This window comes from Triturus cristatus, chromosome 5_2 (assembly GCF_964204655.1).
Source record: "Triturus cristatus chromosome 5_2, aTriCri1.1, whole genome shotgun sequence".
Classification (NCBI taxonomy): domain Eukaryota; kingdom Metazoa; phylum Chordata; class Amphibia; order Caudata; family Salamandridae; genus Triturus; species Triturus cristatus.
In genome coordinates, this window is record NC_140588.1 from 588946073 (window position 1) to 588961950 (window position 15878).

The 15878-nt window shown below is 45.8% G+C and overlaps 1 protein-coding gene across 1 annotated transcript in view; it reads right to left on the reverse strand.

The window, feature by feature from the left end:
- The window catches only part of LOC146829043 (gamma-aminobutyric acid receptor subunit gamma-4-like), a 2063907-nt gene that overhangs the window by 909790 nt on the left and 1138239 nt on the right, over positions 1-15878 (reverse strand). The window lies entirely within an intron of this gene.

Here is a 15878-nt window from a genome sequence, read left to right on the forward strand (position 1 = left end):
GTCATAAGAATTGTGCCTGGCGCGGTGGGTTTCACATACTTAACGTTCAATGAGGGCGACACCGTCCCAATTGCTTACAAATCTCACTTGTACACTTCAGCTGAACTGCGATTTTCCGCTGTCGAGAAAGTTCTGATGGCAGTACAGATGGTGATTCTGAAAGAACGAGCGCTATCGCAAGGTAAACGCATGTTGGTGGTAACACCATGTCCTGCCCTTGAGGCGGTGACAAAAGCAAGTGTACCAAATTCTAAGGCTTTGCATCCAAGGTGGATACAATGGGCCACTTCCTTGACATCGCCGGACGTCACTTTTATATTTGACGCGGCACTTCAGACTCAGGAGTTTTTACAGTATGAATTCGTTCATCCGGCTCCTCTGTCTTTGCGCCCGCTCGAGGATTACCATTGTGTCATATACACTGACGGGTCTGCGCAATCCGCAACTGGATCAAAGCACGCCTATTCAGCGGCTTGCGCAATTGTAGTTGGTACTTTCGTAAATGGTGAATTAATGTCCGATGTCGTGCACACGCAGTCATTGGGTGATTGTACCGCTCAGTTGGCGGAGCTTCGTGATCTGGTGCTCGCACTGGAGTTTGCTGATCCCCGAGTCACTACTCTTATTGTGAGTGACTCCTTCTATTGTGTTCAATCGTACAACGACAATCTGCATTTCTGGTCTCAGAATGACAACCATGATTCCAAAGGTAGCACGATTAAGCATAAATTGCTTTGGGTTCGAGTGGCAGATCTTAAAGAACGTCTGCCCCTCATGAATGTAATTCACACTCTTGGTCACCAACGCGTTGGTGTCCATGCTGTCGGTAACAGCTTGGCTGACGAGGCAGCTAAAACAGCAGTGGCAACATACTTAGTAGCAGCAGTTACAAGATCCAAAAGTAAGATCGATGATGACATCTTGGCAGCTATTGCTGCTACAGAGCAGGGCACGAAACCACCGAAAGGTTTCCCTGCTCGTTACCATTATCGCTTAAGTCCTGATAAAGTCCCATTAGTGAGGATTAATGACGTTGGTGACAGATTGATTCCCAACGCGGACTGCAGACCTTCTTTGATATTAGCAGCCCACGAGGGCATGGCGTCGCGCATGCCGGCGTTGTGGCTACTGTATCTTTGCTACAACAACGTTACTGGTGGTGCGGTTTGTACAAACAGGCCAGGGCTTATGTTCTTAATTGTGACATTTGCCAGCAGATTAAACCTTCTTCTGCGGCGCGCCCACCACAAAGTCAGTTGTACATATCTAGTAAACCATTGGGTTGTGTATATTTAGATCACTGCGGTCCTTTTACCTCTGATACTGCTTTCAAATACATCTTGGTTGCAGTGGATTCGTGCACACGTTTTCTGTGGGTATGGCCACAAAGGAGTGCTGATTCTCGCACTGTCATTAAGGATTTGCGTGTCTTTGTTGGAAGTTTTGCGTGTGGTACCTTTCATTCTGATCAGGGCCCGGCGTTCGCCTCTAAGGCGTACAAAGAGTCCATGAGAAATTTGGGGGTCCAAGTCAAATTTTCATCTCCATACCGGCCTGAGGGCAATAGTGTAGTGGAGCGAATGAACCATGACTTAAAGCAATCTTTGACAGCCAGAGTTTTGGGTACTGGTCGGAACTGGCTTGCCCACTTGTATGACGTGCAACGTGCACTTAATAATCTCCCTAGAAGGTCTCTGGGTGGGTGGACCCCATACATGATGCTCTTTGGTGTTCGAATGTTTGTTCCAGACCTTGATGGTCTAGACATGGCGGCGTCAGCCGCACCCTTTGACATAGATGAACACTGTGCTGTATTGCAGACTCTTCATGAAGCCAGAAACAGTCTAGCGAAGGAACACGTACCCTCCTCATCTGAAGCTGAAGTTCAGATTCCGGTAGTCGGCTGGCTACCCCGAGTTGGTGATCTGGTCCGTGAGAAGGTGGAGAACAAGAAGGAGTTCGGCCCCTCATAACGTGCACCGGTTCCCGTGCTTGGAGTGCAGGGTACTAGAACACCCTTTTGTACCGCTTTGTTCGCCATAAGTTGGCAGGGTATGCTCAGACGTGAGTCCCTTGCTCACTTTGCCACTGGATGCAAGCAAGCCTGGCTGAAGACAGCTGAAATGCCAGAAACCGGTCCTAGGAAGCTTGTTTCCGGTCCAGGGAAGGCATGGCTTGGCAGTTCGGGCTGGACTGTTCCCATGAGGCACAGGGTCAGACTGATTTGCATATGGCCATGTCTGAACTGGGGTGGCAGAGTGGGCTAAAGAACGGTGATGGATCAAACCCAGATCTGTTGACTGGGTGTGAGTGTTTGATTGGTTCTGATGCTCCGTCCATCACCACCCCCTTTTGTACCGCTGGGTACTAGAAGAGTCATTTTACCTCCACTTCCTGGTCAAAAGGATAACAGGTACATTTCAATTGACAATGTCAAACTACAACGAGTGGCCGATTCTTCTTAGTATGACTCCGGCGGTTTCGTGCCCTTCAATGCTGAGAAATTCTGTTGTGGCACGAGCTTCTGACATAGTGCCTGATGTTGCCATCGAGATGACTGCCGTTACTGGTCCCTTGGTGCCACAAACACCTGGTAGCGTGCTTGAAGAAGTTGAGTATGCTTATCCTGCGGATGTTACCTTGCCTGTTTTACAATCCACTACAGTTGCCCTCTCACAAGACTCTTTTGATTCTCGTTCAATGACTTCCATTGCCCCGTCCAAGGTGTCGATTTTTGTGGCTTGGTTCAAGAAACATTTTTAGGTAACTCGTTGGACTTACATTTGGCTGGTGCTCATATGTGTTTTTTTGTTTATGTCCATTGGCTTTGAGGTAGTGTTTTTTAGACTTATCAATGGACACTACCTGAATGAACGTTCTACAATTCGACTAATTAATGGAACTTTGGCCCCCCACTCCTCATCACACATAATGAAGAGGGACCAGACTTTTGTGAACATTACTGCCTGGCCTGTATGTGATGGGATCGCTTGGGATGCTGTTAAATTTCAAATTCATGGCCCCACTGAAGTGATTAATGTGCCAAATGTATTTCGTGTTTCTATGGGTGATGTCGTTAAACAGAACATTCACTCAGATGATTGGGATGTTCAAGCCATAGAAGCACTGTTTTCTGATTTGAAATATTATGCTGCGTTTGATGCTGAGGATTTGTATTTAGATACTGCTAATTATGATGAACAATTTTGTTATCAACATTATGGCACACATTTCCTGCACAGGGCAAATACGTTTAGAAATTTTGTAAATTTTACACAATGGGAACACTGCCCCGCCCCTAGGATGGGCAGTTCTGTCACGCTGGTGGAAAAGTTCACTTATTTTTCTGATTTTGGTGTAGCCCATCCAGCGTCCTTTTATTTTAAGGTTGCGCCTGAGGCTGCTTCTAAAGTTAGACTGACACATTGTATTCCAAGTCCTTTATGGACGAGTTGGCAATTGGCGGGTATGATCTGTGGAAAGCTACAGTCGATCTTAAATCGGTTTGGGGTTCCAAACGATGGCAAGTACAGGGAACTGAGGCTTTGCATTGTGCCTGTCTCATCCCGAATCATATGTTATTTTTAAATTCCTCCATTTTTCAGACGACCTGTTTTGGATTGGCTACCTCTAAAAAATTAAATTCTCCCTCCATGCCAGATCTGGGTGCTTATCCCAATTGGGGTAATCATACGGATCTGTCCCTTGATATGTTGCGGACACAGGTTTCCAACGCATCATTCAATATTTCTACGTTGAATCCGAAGGGTTGGTTGATGTGGCAAACGAGTTCGGACTCCTGTCAACATAGGTTTCTGGATTTGAAGCAGGGGTATACACAGGTTCGTGTGGACCCCCGTTTGAATCATCTCACACTGTAACTACCTACTCAGTAGGGAAGTTATGCCAGTCTTGGCGCGATTAAATGACAAAATAGACTTAAATGATTTTGTTAAGGGTCTTGCAGTAGGCAGACCCAAGCGATGGGTGTATGCGGTTTATAACGAAGTTTGGAAGTTGTCACAAATTGAGGCTGCATCCAGATTACGTGCTATTGATCAAGCCAATATGGAAAAAGTGTTGGCTGTTATAGATAATAGCATTAACACCCTGTCTTCTAGAAGCTATACTTTAGATAATATTGTTCCATCTGTGGTAGACATTGTGCAGGATGATTTATCTGTATTGTATCATGGTCAAAACCAATTGCGTTCTATTATGCAGTTTGCATGGACATTGCAAACATTGAAGGCAGGGAAAGTCCCTTGGGATTACATGTATACTTCATCTTTATTCCTTCCCTTTAATTTGACTACAAAACAGCAATTCATGTCCATGAAAGATGCTACATATTCTTTGCTGCACATTGAAAAGTTAGAACCTTTGCCTTTCTCTGTTGCCGAACTGAATTCGGCCGTGTGGCTTGTACATGGGTTGATCACTCTACCGTTTCCCTTGTTCAAGTTTGGTTCGTGCATGAAACATTATGCCTTGGGCAGGTACGAACAGTTGGGTACTGCCTTCTTACATGAAGTCTGGTCGCTCCCTTTCACATACAGATGTATGAGGGACGGCAAGGAGGTTTACATGAAAGGTGAAGAGTGCACTTCCGCGCCGGATCACTCTGTTGTGTGTAGGCACATTCAATTGCATGGTGCATGTAATGTCCATGCCCCTAATTTAGCTTGCGTCCTGAAAGGGATCCCTGTCCCAGTTATAACCCCATCTTTTACGCTGCTTGCTAATGGTAGTTATTTGCTGTTAAATAATGAAGCTTGCTGTGGGATGCTAGTGGGAATTCCCTACATCGTGACTGTATCACGGAAGGTGGTTTGCTGTAATAACGTCCTTTTCCCACCTCCGCATGGCCGGCTGGATGTCTCCATATGGCCTTCGATTCCAACCTTGAAAGCAGAGTTCAATAAGATGATCACTCTACCGTTTCCCTTGTTCAAGTTTGGTTCGTGCATGAAACATTATGCCTTGGGCAGGTACGAACAGTTGGGTACTGCCTTCTTACATGAAGTCTGGTCGCTCCCTTTAACATACAGATGTATGAGGGACGGCAAGGAGGTTTACATGAAAGGTGAAGAGTGCACTTCCGCGCCGGATCACTCTGTTGTGTGTAGGCACATTCAATTGCATGGTGCATGTAATGTCCATGCCCCTAATTTAGCTTGCGTCCTGAAAGGGATCCCTGTCCCAGTTATAACCCCGTCTTTTACGCTGCTTGCTAACGGTAGTTATTTGCTGTTAAATAATGAAGCTTGCTGTGGGATGCTAGTGGGAATTCCCTACATCGTGACTGTATCACGGAAGGTGGTTTGCTGTAATAACGTCCTTTTCCCACCTCCGCATGGCCGGCTGGATGTCTCCATATGGCCTTCGATTCCAACCTTGAAAGCAGAGTTCAATAAGATGAGCAGAATAAGGGCTCTATTGTCTCAGAAAGAAGTCGCTTTGACTTCATCCCGGGAAACATTTGTCCTTCACGTAGCAAACACGCGCACTGAGGTGCAAGCGCTTTTGAATACTGATCTCCCCCTTCATTTTGGGACCTTGATACAGACTATCTTTAATGCCTCTTCCACAAGTGGCATAGCTCATTTTTTTAAAATAGTGGGCTCCGGCCTCGTGACCTCTTTTCAAACTATTTTTGGAGTGATCCCGGCCTTTTTTCGTTCTATTTTTTCCAGTGTCTTTGGAGGTCTGCCTTTGCTTCTTGCCCTCGTAGCTGGAATACTATTGTTGATCTGTGCCTTGCGCTATGGATGTAAAACTTGCGTGGCACAACAACATGTCCCGGCTGCACCATCTTCGTAACCAGATGATTGAATTCTATGGCGCCTTACCACTGGCGACTCTGAGCGTAGCCTATGGATTGTCCTTCCGGTTTGCCTACTTTACTTGTGTGCAGCCTGTCTTTCATTGCCTAGATTGTCCGTTCCAATGGGCTCTGGATTTGTGTCTGTCAAACCCGGTGTCTCCTGATCCGGATTATGATCGGCTTATGAACCCCCTAGTGGCCCACGAGTCGGACTGTTCTGGTGTCGGGATTATGGCCTGTGCTGCAGCGCATGGAGTTCTTGGTAATTGGGATATCGGAACTGCAGCAATTGACTTCTTGTCGAACAGTTATCTTGAGGTACACCTCGGTTGTCCTCGCCAGGTGCTGGAGGCTCCGGTGGTTGAAGAACATGTCTGTTCTTTCCCCGTCCTGGACTGGATGGCCGATACTTTTGCGGAACGTTCCAATGATTTCCTCTTGGAAGCAGTAGCAACGTATTGTGCATACACTTTGATGGATTGACTTTTACAAACTTCCTTTCGGTCATCAGTCCTTCATTGATTTTTTGGGTTTTTTTTCCCTACTGTCTGCGTTTTAACTTTTTTCATTGGTTTTTTCTTTTCGAACTTTTTCACTTCCCTTATGTGAACTTCTAGTTCATGCCCTTGGTTCCGTTCTATCGAACTTGAACTCTGCGTTCTTGCTAGTGCGCCCCTAGTGGTTTCTGGTCCTATCATGGGGGGGTGTAGTGATGATCGTTATCTACCTATGTACAACGCTAAGTTAGCATAACCGCGTTAAATGTTAAAAAGCCAGCTTGCCGCTTTTGCTGCTTTTGCACACGACACTGTAGTCACATGTTATTAGAATTGAGAAATGCTTACTCTACTTTGCTTCACATGAGAACTGTCTGTTGTTAACATCTGGATCGCTAGACGGTGCATGTTGTTGAGTTCAGGTTGATCGGCCCACTAGTTTAGCCATAACACGCACGCAGCTGCAAATACCTGAAAGTCGAATGCTTTTAATATTGCAGTGTTGCATGTTTTTCAACACATTCGGAAGAAGAGCGTTCCTAGGAGCAGAGCATAGCTGATCCTGTGATGTGAACTCTCTGAGCTGATCTATACGGTTTGGGGTTCCCCATTCAAGCCTAGAGACCTTTTATTAGTCTAATAATACTATTAGTGTGTTAGAGAAAGGAAGGTGGCCTAGGGCCACTGTCATTTTAGTATGATTGCTCCTTTCATTTTCTATGGTATTGTAACTATGCTGATGGTTTTGATTTTAATCGTTTGTCTGCTAATGTTAGCCAAACTGCTGCATATTAGGACACGAGGTTTATAAAATAAACTCTTTAAACTTTTCCTGTGTCTCTGTTTATTCTGTTGTGGACTGGTACGAGAATAATTACGAAAAGGTGTTTCTGATTCCCACCATTTCTGAGAAATATACTAAGTCGCTTGTTCTGGGTTGTCTATACATTGGGACCGCCGAGCAAAACCTCGGATAACGAATGGGACACTGATGCTGGCCGGATAGGGGGTTCTGGGTTCTGAGGTGAGTTTTTGGTACACCGTAATCCACTTAGGGCCTGGGTTCCTGCGCATAGTTCTGCGCATAAGCAGAATCCCTGCAACAGGTTCATGCCCTTGGTTCCGTTCTATCAAACTTGAACTCTGCGTTCTTGCAAGTGCGCCCCTACTGGTTAGTGGTCCGATCAAGGGGGGATGTAGTGAAGATCGTTATCTATATATGTACAATGCTAAGTTAGCACAACTGCGTTAGATGTTAGAAAGCCATCTTGCCGCTTTTGCTGCTTTTGCACACGACACTGTAGTCACATGTTATTAAATTGAGAAATGCCTACTCGACTTTGCTTCACATGAGAACTGTCTGTTGTTCACATCCCAAACAGTGAGCAGCGACCTTGGTCTGTACACAGTGTAAAGAAACAGTCTGGGTCGCTAGACGGTGCATGTTGTTGGGTTCAGGTTGATCGGCCCACTATTTTAGCCATAACACGCACGCAGCTGCAAATGCCTGAAAGTCGGGTGCTTTTAATATTGCAGTGTTACATGTTTTCATTACATTCAGAAGAAGAGCTTTCCCAGGAGCAGAGCCTAGCTGATCCTGTGATGTGATCTCACTGAGCTGATCTTTACGGTATGGGGTTCCCCATTCAAGCCTAGAGACCTTTTACTAGTCTAATAATAATACTATTAGTTTGCTAGAGAAAGGAGGGTGCCTTAGATCCACTGTCATTTTAGTATGATTACTCCTTTCATTTTCTATGGTATTGTAACTATGCTGATGGTTTTGATTTTAATCGTTTGTCTACTTATGTTAGCCAAACTGCTGCATCTTAGGACACGAGGTTTATAAAATAAACTCTTTAAACTTTACCGTGTCTCTGTTTATTCTGTTGTGGACTGATATGAGAATAATTACGAACAGGTATTTCTGATTCCCACCATTCCTGGGATATACACTAAGTCGCTTGTTCTAGGTTGTCTATACATTGGGGCCGCCGAGCTAAACCTCGGATAACAAATGGGACACTGATGCTGGTCGGATAAGGGGTTCGGGGATCTGAGGTGAGTTTTTGGTACACCACAATTCACTGAGGACCTGGGTTCCTGCGCATAGTTCTGTGCATAAGCAGAATCCCTGCAACAATAGGTGTTGCCTGCGTTCCTTTTACATGACCTATGCCTCCCAGGGCACCACTGTGGCCTTCTTAGCAAAGCTACCATCTTGTCATACATGGAAAGGATCATATCTCTCTAGCAAGACAGTGACGGGAGCAGGTGTCGCCACGGTGCAGGAGGATCTTGCCACCGTGATGTTCTCAATGTGATGTGGGGTAGGTAGGCGTGGCTTATCAGATCAAGGAGGGGATGAATGTCTTTAGTAATTGAAAACAATAGGCGGGGTAAAGGCACCATTGTAATGTGGAGAGGAGTCAGTAGGTGATGGAGGGTAGTCACTTACTTGGTGTGAAGTGTGAAGTGAACCGAGTCGGAGGCCTGGCCTTTCAGTGTAGGGTTTCATTTGCCAGGTAGAGAAGTCCTTCTGCTCTTGTTGCAGTGCACCAGTCGCCCAGTGACAATGACACCCGCCGCATAGCTGCCAAGCTTTCAGATTCCTATGAGTGCCATTTTCATAATTTCAGTAATTTCAGTGTAAATATGAGTGACATTTCAGCGACTATGAATGACACTTTCTGGAGAGCAAAATCAAGCAATGAAGATGAGAGAAACATGTAAATATCAGACTTTGCACCCATTTGTGCATTGAGATTGTCTGACTCTTACGTTTTGAGCTGAATCATCACCCTTTATTAAAGCATTTGCTACATTATGCTGCCAAACAGTGTGTTGCACGTCCATGATTGCTTAACACCTTTAAGTGATGTTTGTAATTTTTAGGACAAGGTTATGCTGAAAATGTACTCTACTTTGCTCCAGAGCAAAACTATTTCTCTAGTGTGGCCGGCAACACAACCTGAGTCCAAAATATCTACAATGCTTTAGGCCTCCTATTCTTAATCTCTTAATTAATTACATTGAAGTTTCTTTTTCAAATGTGTAAGTTTGGAACCTCGTTTCAAAACCTTACTATGTTGAAAGTTCCCTTGCTGAAATTCAGATCTGGTATTACCTCTGACATTTAGCAGTTCCAGTTGAGGATGTGGGTGGAATCAATAGAGTAAGTGGGTGGAGCCAGTGGAGGAAGAGGGTGGAGCCCGGAAAAAGTAGGTGTGGCCTCCGACAAACATTGGAGCCCCTGCACTTCATATTTTACAAATTAAGCACTGGGGTGGAGAGAGTTATTTTATTCTTCGAGGCCAATAAGGTAGATAATGCACAAAAGAGAGCAATGCTACTCCATCTAGGGGGAAGAGACATTTACAAAATATCCAAGTCGGTCGAGGAAGAAGAAGCAAAGACACACCTCACCCTCATAGCTGCCCTAACAGCTCACTTTGCACCCATGGCCAATCAGGACTACAATAGTCTTATATTCAGGGAGGCGAGGCAGCAACCAGAAGAATCCCTTACAGTATTTCATGTACGCCTACAAGAACTAGCAAGCACATATGGCTTTCAAGATGAGACGGAAAAGATTAGGTGGTAGATAATTCAGGGGTGTGCCTCAGCAAAACTGCGAGAATGAATTCCGGAAGAGTCTGGAAAAACGTTAGCTGGCATCCTTACCCTTGGCAGGGCCAAAGGACTGTCGAGAGCTTGTGCAGCACACATGGAAGCTGCTATCCGGAAGCCTATCAAGAAGGAGCCAATTAATGCAATCACTCCAGCTACCCCTTCGCAATCTGGTAGGATGAGGCATCCGAGAACTCAGCCTTGTGGATACGGTGGTGGACCCCCTCATTGACTATCGGAGTGTCCGGCAAGGGATAAAAACTGCACAGCATGTGGAAAGTTAAACCACTTCATGAAGGTATGCCGCTCCAGCAATAGATGAACCCCACGATCAACCATCAACAATATCCCGGAGACACAAGACAGAAGCACTGACATGGATGATGATGACACCATTGGCACTGCATCTCAAACTTTGAGACATCTGCGCCAGTGCCAAATACTGGTAGGCGGACACCCCTCCACTGCGGTAGTAGACACCGGGGCGATAATTAACATAATGTCCCCGGAAGCGAATGTGTAGATGCGCTCACAGCCGTCCTTAAATCTGGCCGAAAACACATTTTTTAGCCCATGGGCAGGAACGACCCCTCATCATCCAAGGCCAATTCAAGACCACCATAACGTGTGAACATCAATCTATCAAGTCTCAAGCATATGTGACAGAAGAAAGTCACGGCATGCTCTTGGAATGCAAAAAAGGGGGAGGACCTTGGAATTGTCACGTTTGCCTTCGGAATACACTAAGAGGTAATAAACCACGTCTTCGATTAATTTCCCCAGGTGTTTGATGGCATTGGGTGCCTCCGAGGAAAACAAATACACCTACATATCGACTCCTCAGTAGGCCTGGGCGGTAAATTCCGTTCCGTTCGCAGAATTTGCGGAATTTGGGTAATTTCGCGTTCCGCGGAGAACGCGAAATTGTCCAAAAATCTGCGTTCAGCGACTTCGCGAAATTTTTTGCTTGTTCGCGTTCTCAATAGGCGTGTTCGCGAGATATTTCACCCCGAGCACGCAAACAGCGATCGCGAACAGGAAAAAAGTATCGCGAACAAGCAATTCCGCGTGTTCGCGGAATTTTTGCGTGTTCGCGGAGATTTTTTACCGTTTCGCGGAGATTTGCGTAACGCGATTACGCAAATTCCGCCCACCCCTACTCCTCAGTACAACCAGTTGCTCTACGACACCGGCGTATTGCATTTCACCTCTGGTGGAAAAGGAGCTGAACAATCTGGAAGCGGGAGGTATCATTGAGAAGGTGAAGGGGTCAACCCCCTGAGTGTCACCCATCATTGTAACATCAAAACCCAAACAACCCAGGGAGTTGAAAATTTGTGTAGATATGCGTCTGCCAAATGCAGCGATTAAAAGAGAAAGGCATCTCACTCCGACAATTGATGATCTCATTGGTGAACTCAATGGAGCTAGCTGGTTCTCCAAGCTAGATTTCCGCTCAGGATACCACCAGCTAGATCTTGACAGTGGCGGCTCGCCGAGGGAGTGCTGCAGGGTGGTGAGGTGGGCAGGGAAGGGGCAGGGTGGGGGTAGTGGACTCCGACTTACGGCGGAACGGAGGTAAGTAAGTACATAACTAAATAAATAAATAAAACAATTTACATTGCGCGTGCTGCATCGCGAAATCATGGTCACTCAGGGACTGATTAAAGAATTGATGACAGACAACAGCCTTCCCTTCCAAGAGCATGAGATCACATCCTAGCTCACCTCGCTAGGGATCGTCCACAAGAAGATTACCCCTAGGTGGCCTCAAGACAATGGGGAGGCTGAACTCTTCATGAGGACTTTGAACAAAGTGATCAGGATTGGCACTGAAAGTAGCAAGTTCCCTGAATATGCCATTTACTCACTCTTGAGGGACTATAGACAGATTCTCCATTCCACCACAGGTCGAGCCCCTGGACTTCTCTGCATGAGAAGATTATTGCTGACTCCATCCCTCATCACCTGAAACGGGTGCCTGGTGCCATTAATGACCAAGAAGCGTATGAACAGAGGAAGAGGTCAAATGACAAAGCCAGCCGTCCTCACCGAGCCAAGAATTCCAATCTGAAGGTTGGGGATTTGGTTTTAGTCCAAGATCGACACCGAGGCAACAAGTTTAGGCTGCCATTCGGGAAGGATCCCTGGCAGATCACCTTGATGCGAGGCACCCAAGTCACTGTCCGTCGGGGGCAAGAGGCCATAACAAGGACAATTTCAGCATTCAAGAGATTTCATCCCTGTCAAGGTATGACGTTCCCTGTTGGGGATACAGGTCTTGATGCTCAGGACAGGGATGCATGGTCAGAAGATGTATCTCGAGAGGCCGAACTGGTTGGAGAGGATTTACAAGCAAGGAGTTCTGAAACTGGTCAGGAATCTCTGGGGATTCCTGCAAGCCCAGAGATAGGGCTCGAGCCAAGTCATGATTCACGGACAAGGTATGGTCTGAGGAGCAATACCCAGCTGTCAAGTAGACTGAAAGACTACTGATGTTAGAGGGTTGCTGTTTAAAATCTGGAGCCCGATACTGTTTGAGTCCAGCATGTTGTAAGACTATGCAAAGCCTGCTGCACGTCTGAACTGTGAGGAATTTAGTGATGTGGGGGGATCCTGTGCTTAATGTTTCCTGTGATGTAGTTTGTGGTTCACATTATTAGCCTCCTCCGGCCTGTTTTTTGTTTTGGGGAGGAATTTAGTATAGCCTGTTACGATACATCAGTTGTGGTGATACCACAGCTGTCGCTAAGGCAAGGGGTGTGCCTTGGATCATCCTGGGGTGTGTGGAGTTTTGGTTTGGCCCATGTTGTGTGGGCATATGGAATAATGGTTCATGGCTGCTGGGTGTGTCTTCAGAGAAGGCCCCAGCTCAGCAGCCTAATACAGTACAGTCAGTGTGTGTCTCATTCATTGCCACATAAGCCCGGCCTTCTCCAGCTATCGCGTAGTACAAGAAGTGCTCCATGCCGGGTGTGTAGCTGAGGTATTCCAGACACCATCTCCAAAACCACACAGCAATTGAAGAAGCTGTGGAATCCACTCCAGCAGTTGTACGGAGAAGCAGCAGCATGATCATCATAAAACAAGGTATCATCGTAAAATCAAGAATTACAGGCAATGACGGGTTACTGAGTGCAGCTTTTATGCTGCTACACTCGAGAATCCCATAGCGTGGATTTTGGGAGGAGGACCAATGCAGGGGGAGTGCAGAAAGACCAGACTTGTGCCCCTGCCTCGGCCTCTCACCTCACTTCTGGGTTTCCAGCTGTGCAGCATGCTCAGAACAAGGACATGATCCTGCAGGCGTGACACCACTCATCGGTTACCCCATTTGTTATTGCACATTAATGGCAAATCATTTCTCCAAGTTGCTGAACTCAACACAGGCAAGATTTCCCTTTCTTCTCAAGAAGACATTGTCCTCATTTAGCAAGCAGCAGTTTTTTTCACATCACTAGGCCTTGCCAGCAGGTGTTTCCTCACACTGACAGCAGAAGGCAATACACAGTATTTAAATGTTGATTTCTTCCTCTTTTCTTCAAACCTACGTTTTCGCCATCACACACTTTAAAATTCAAAGAAAATGCCCGAAGCATGCAGAAGTAAATTATGTTTTCCTTTGCATTTCTTAAAAAAGACATGTTTCTATTTCACACACTATAAAGTTTCATTAAATTGCTTTTCCACCTGAATGGCTTGGTCTTACTGTACGAGTTTAAGGAATAAACATAGGGGCTCATGAAAGTGGAGATACTAAAGTGTGGCTCTGCAGAATAAACATGTCCTCTCTGTAATCATGCTTTGAAAAAGCCCTACTTCAAATTTATACATCAGAATCTATGTAAGTTGTATTACAATAGCAAAATACATCACTTATATTGACAATAGTCCTTTAACATACTATAGTAATGCCAAATAAATCCTGTATTTCAAAGTAATGAACACTATGCTCATGCTTCCCAAAATGTGACCCTCAATTTCCCAATTTGACCTTCAGTATGTCAGACATTATGGTCCAGATTTGCTAGTGATTTGTACTGCATTTGCATCACTTTTGTGATGCAAACCCGGAGAAAAGTGTTAGAGTGGGATTTAACATGCAGCGAAAATTATGATTTTCATTGGATAGGATGCCAAAGGAACACAATGTTACACTATGACCTGATTTGCATTATTTTTTAACCAGGTGGTATTCCATAGGAGATGCATTCGCACGCAATCATCCATGGGTTTTGATGCAACTCTCTATCCCTATTGTAGACAGGTATTTGGATCAAAATGGTATGTTTCCTCGAGGCAGGTGTAACAAGGAGAAATCTTTTCATTTCTCATCAATTTTTCTCCGTTTGCATGTGTGCTGCTTTGTAAATTACACATACAAAACAGGAAACGTGCTAAAAGATTGACCCCCAGAACATTGTCATTTAAGGGTTTCGAAGACATCACATAGAGAGACAACATATCAAAGGTAAGATCATATAAGGTAGTATTGATTTACTATTCCTAACTTCGCATCTACATGCCTTGAAGAGGTACATATATGTGGAGTTAGAGATCAAAACTCAGCAAGCAGAAGACAACTACTCTAATAAACCCCATCTGCTCAGGAGCACCCACCGACCCATTTCCCCACAGACTTTTTAACCTCAGAAAAGACAAGATCAGCACCAGCTCACAATCATCCTCAAAGCCTCCATCACAAAGCCACCTTTCCCAATGCTTGGAAACATGCAGAAGTTAGCCCCCTCCTCAAGAAACCCTCTGCAGACCACAGTGAGTACCAAAACTACTATCGCATCTCACTGCTCCCATTTCCCACCAAAGTCCTGGAGAAGGCCATCAACCTCTAACTCACGAACATCTGGAAGAAACAACCTGCTGAACCCTTCTCAATCAGGTTTCAGAGCCAATCACAGCAGGGAGACAGCCCTCATCGCTGCAACAGATGACATCTGCATCCTACTCAACAGAGGAGAATCACCTACCCTGATCCTGCTTGACCTCTCGCAGCCTTTAAACCCATCTCTCACCCTACACTTATTGATCGACTGCACCAGATCTGAATCACAGACAACTCGTTCAGATAGATGACATCTTTACCCACGGGTGGCACCTAGAGAACCCATTTCCCCCCTTTTAACTCACAACCCATGCACATCATCTGCTGTGTCCCTCAAGGTTCATTGCTCAGCCCAACCCCCTTCAGCATCTACATGAAACCACACACAGACATCTTTAGATCTCATGACATCAACATCATCACCTACGCCGACGATACCCAACTCATCTTTTCGCTCTCAGCGGTCTCGACTTCAATGTACAGCAACTTCCACAACTATATGAAGAACATTGCAGCCTGGATAGAGAACAACTGCCTGAAGCTCAACACTGACAAAACCGAAATCCTGATCTTCAGCAGACACACCACACTCTGGAATCACTCCTGGTGGCCATCGCAACTCAGACCCACCCCAGCTCTGAAAGACCATGCCCGCAACCTCTGAATCATCCTGGACAGTGAACTCTCCAAGAAACATCAGGTAAACACCATCTCCTCAGCCTCTTTCCACACTCTCTGCATGCTCCAAAATGTCTTCAAGTGGCTCTTCTTCAGCACCAGGAAAACTGTGTTGCATGCCCTCATCACCAGCCGGTTGGACTATGACAATGCATTCTAAACAGGCACTAACACCAAACTCATGGGAAGACTCCAGACAGAAGCTCAGTAGCCAAACTGATCCTCATCCTACCCAAGAGGTCCCACATCACACAGCACCTAAAGGCCCTCCCTATCCTGAAGAGATGCCAATTCCAGTTTCTGATCCACGCCTACAAAGCCCTCCATGACCAAGGACCCGTTTACGTGAACCACCGCCTGAATTTCCACCAACCTCCCAGGAACCTCGGCTCTGCTCTCCTCA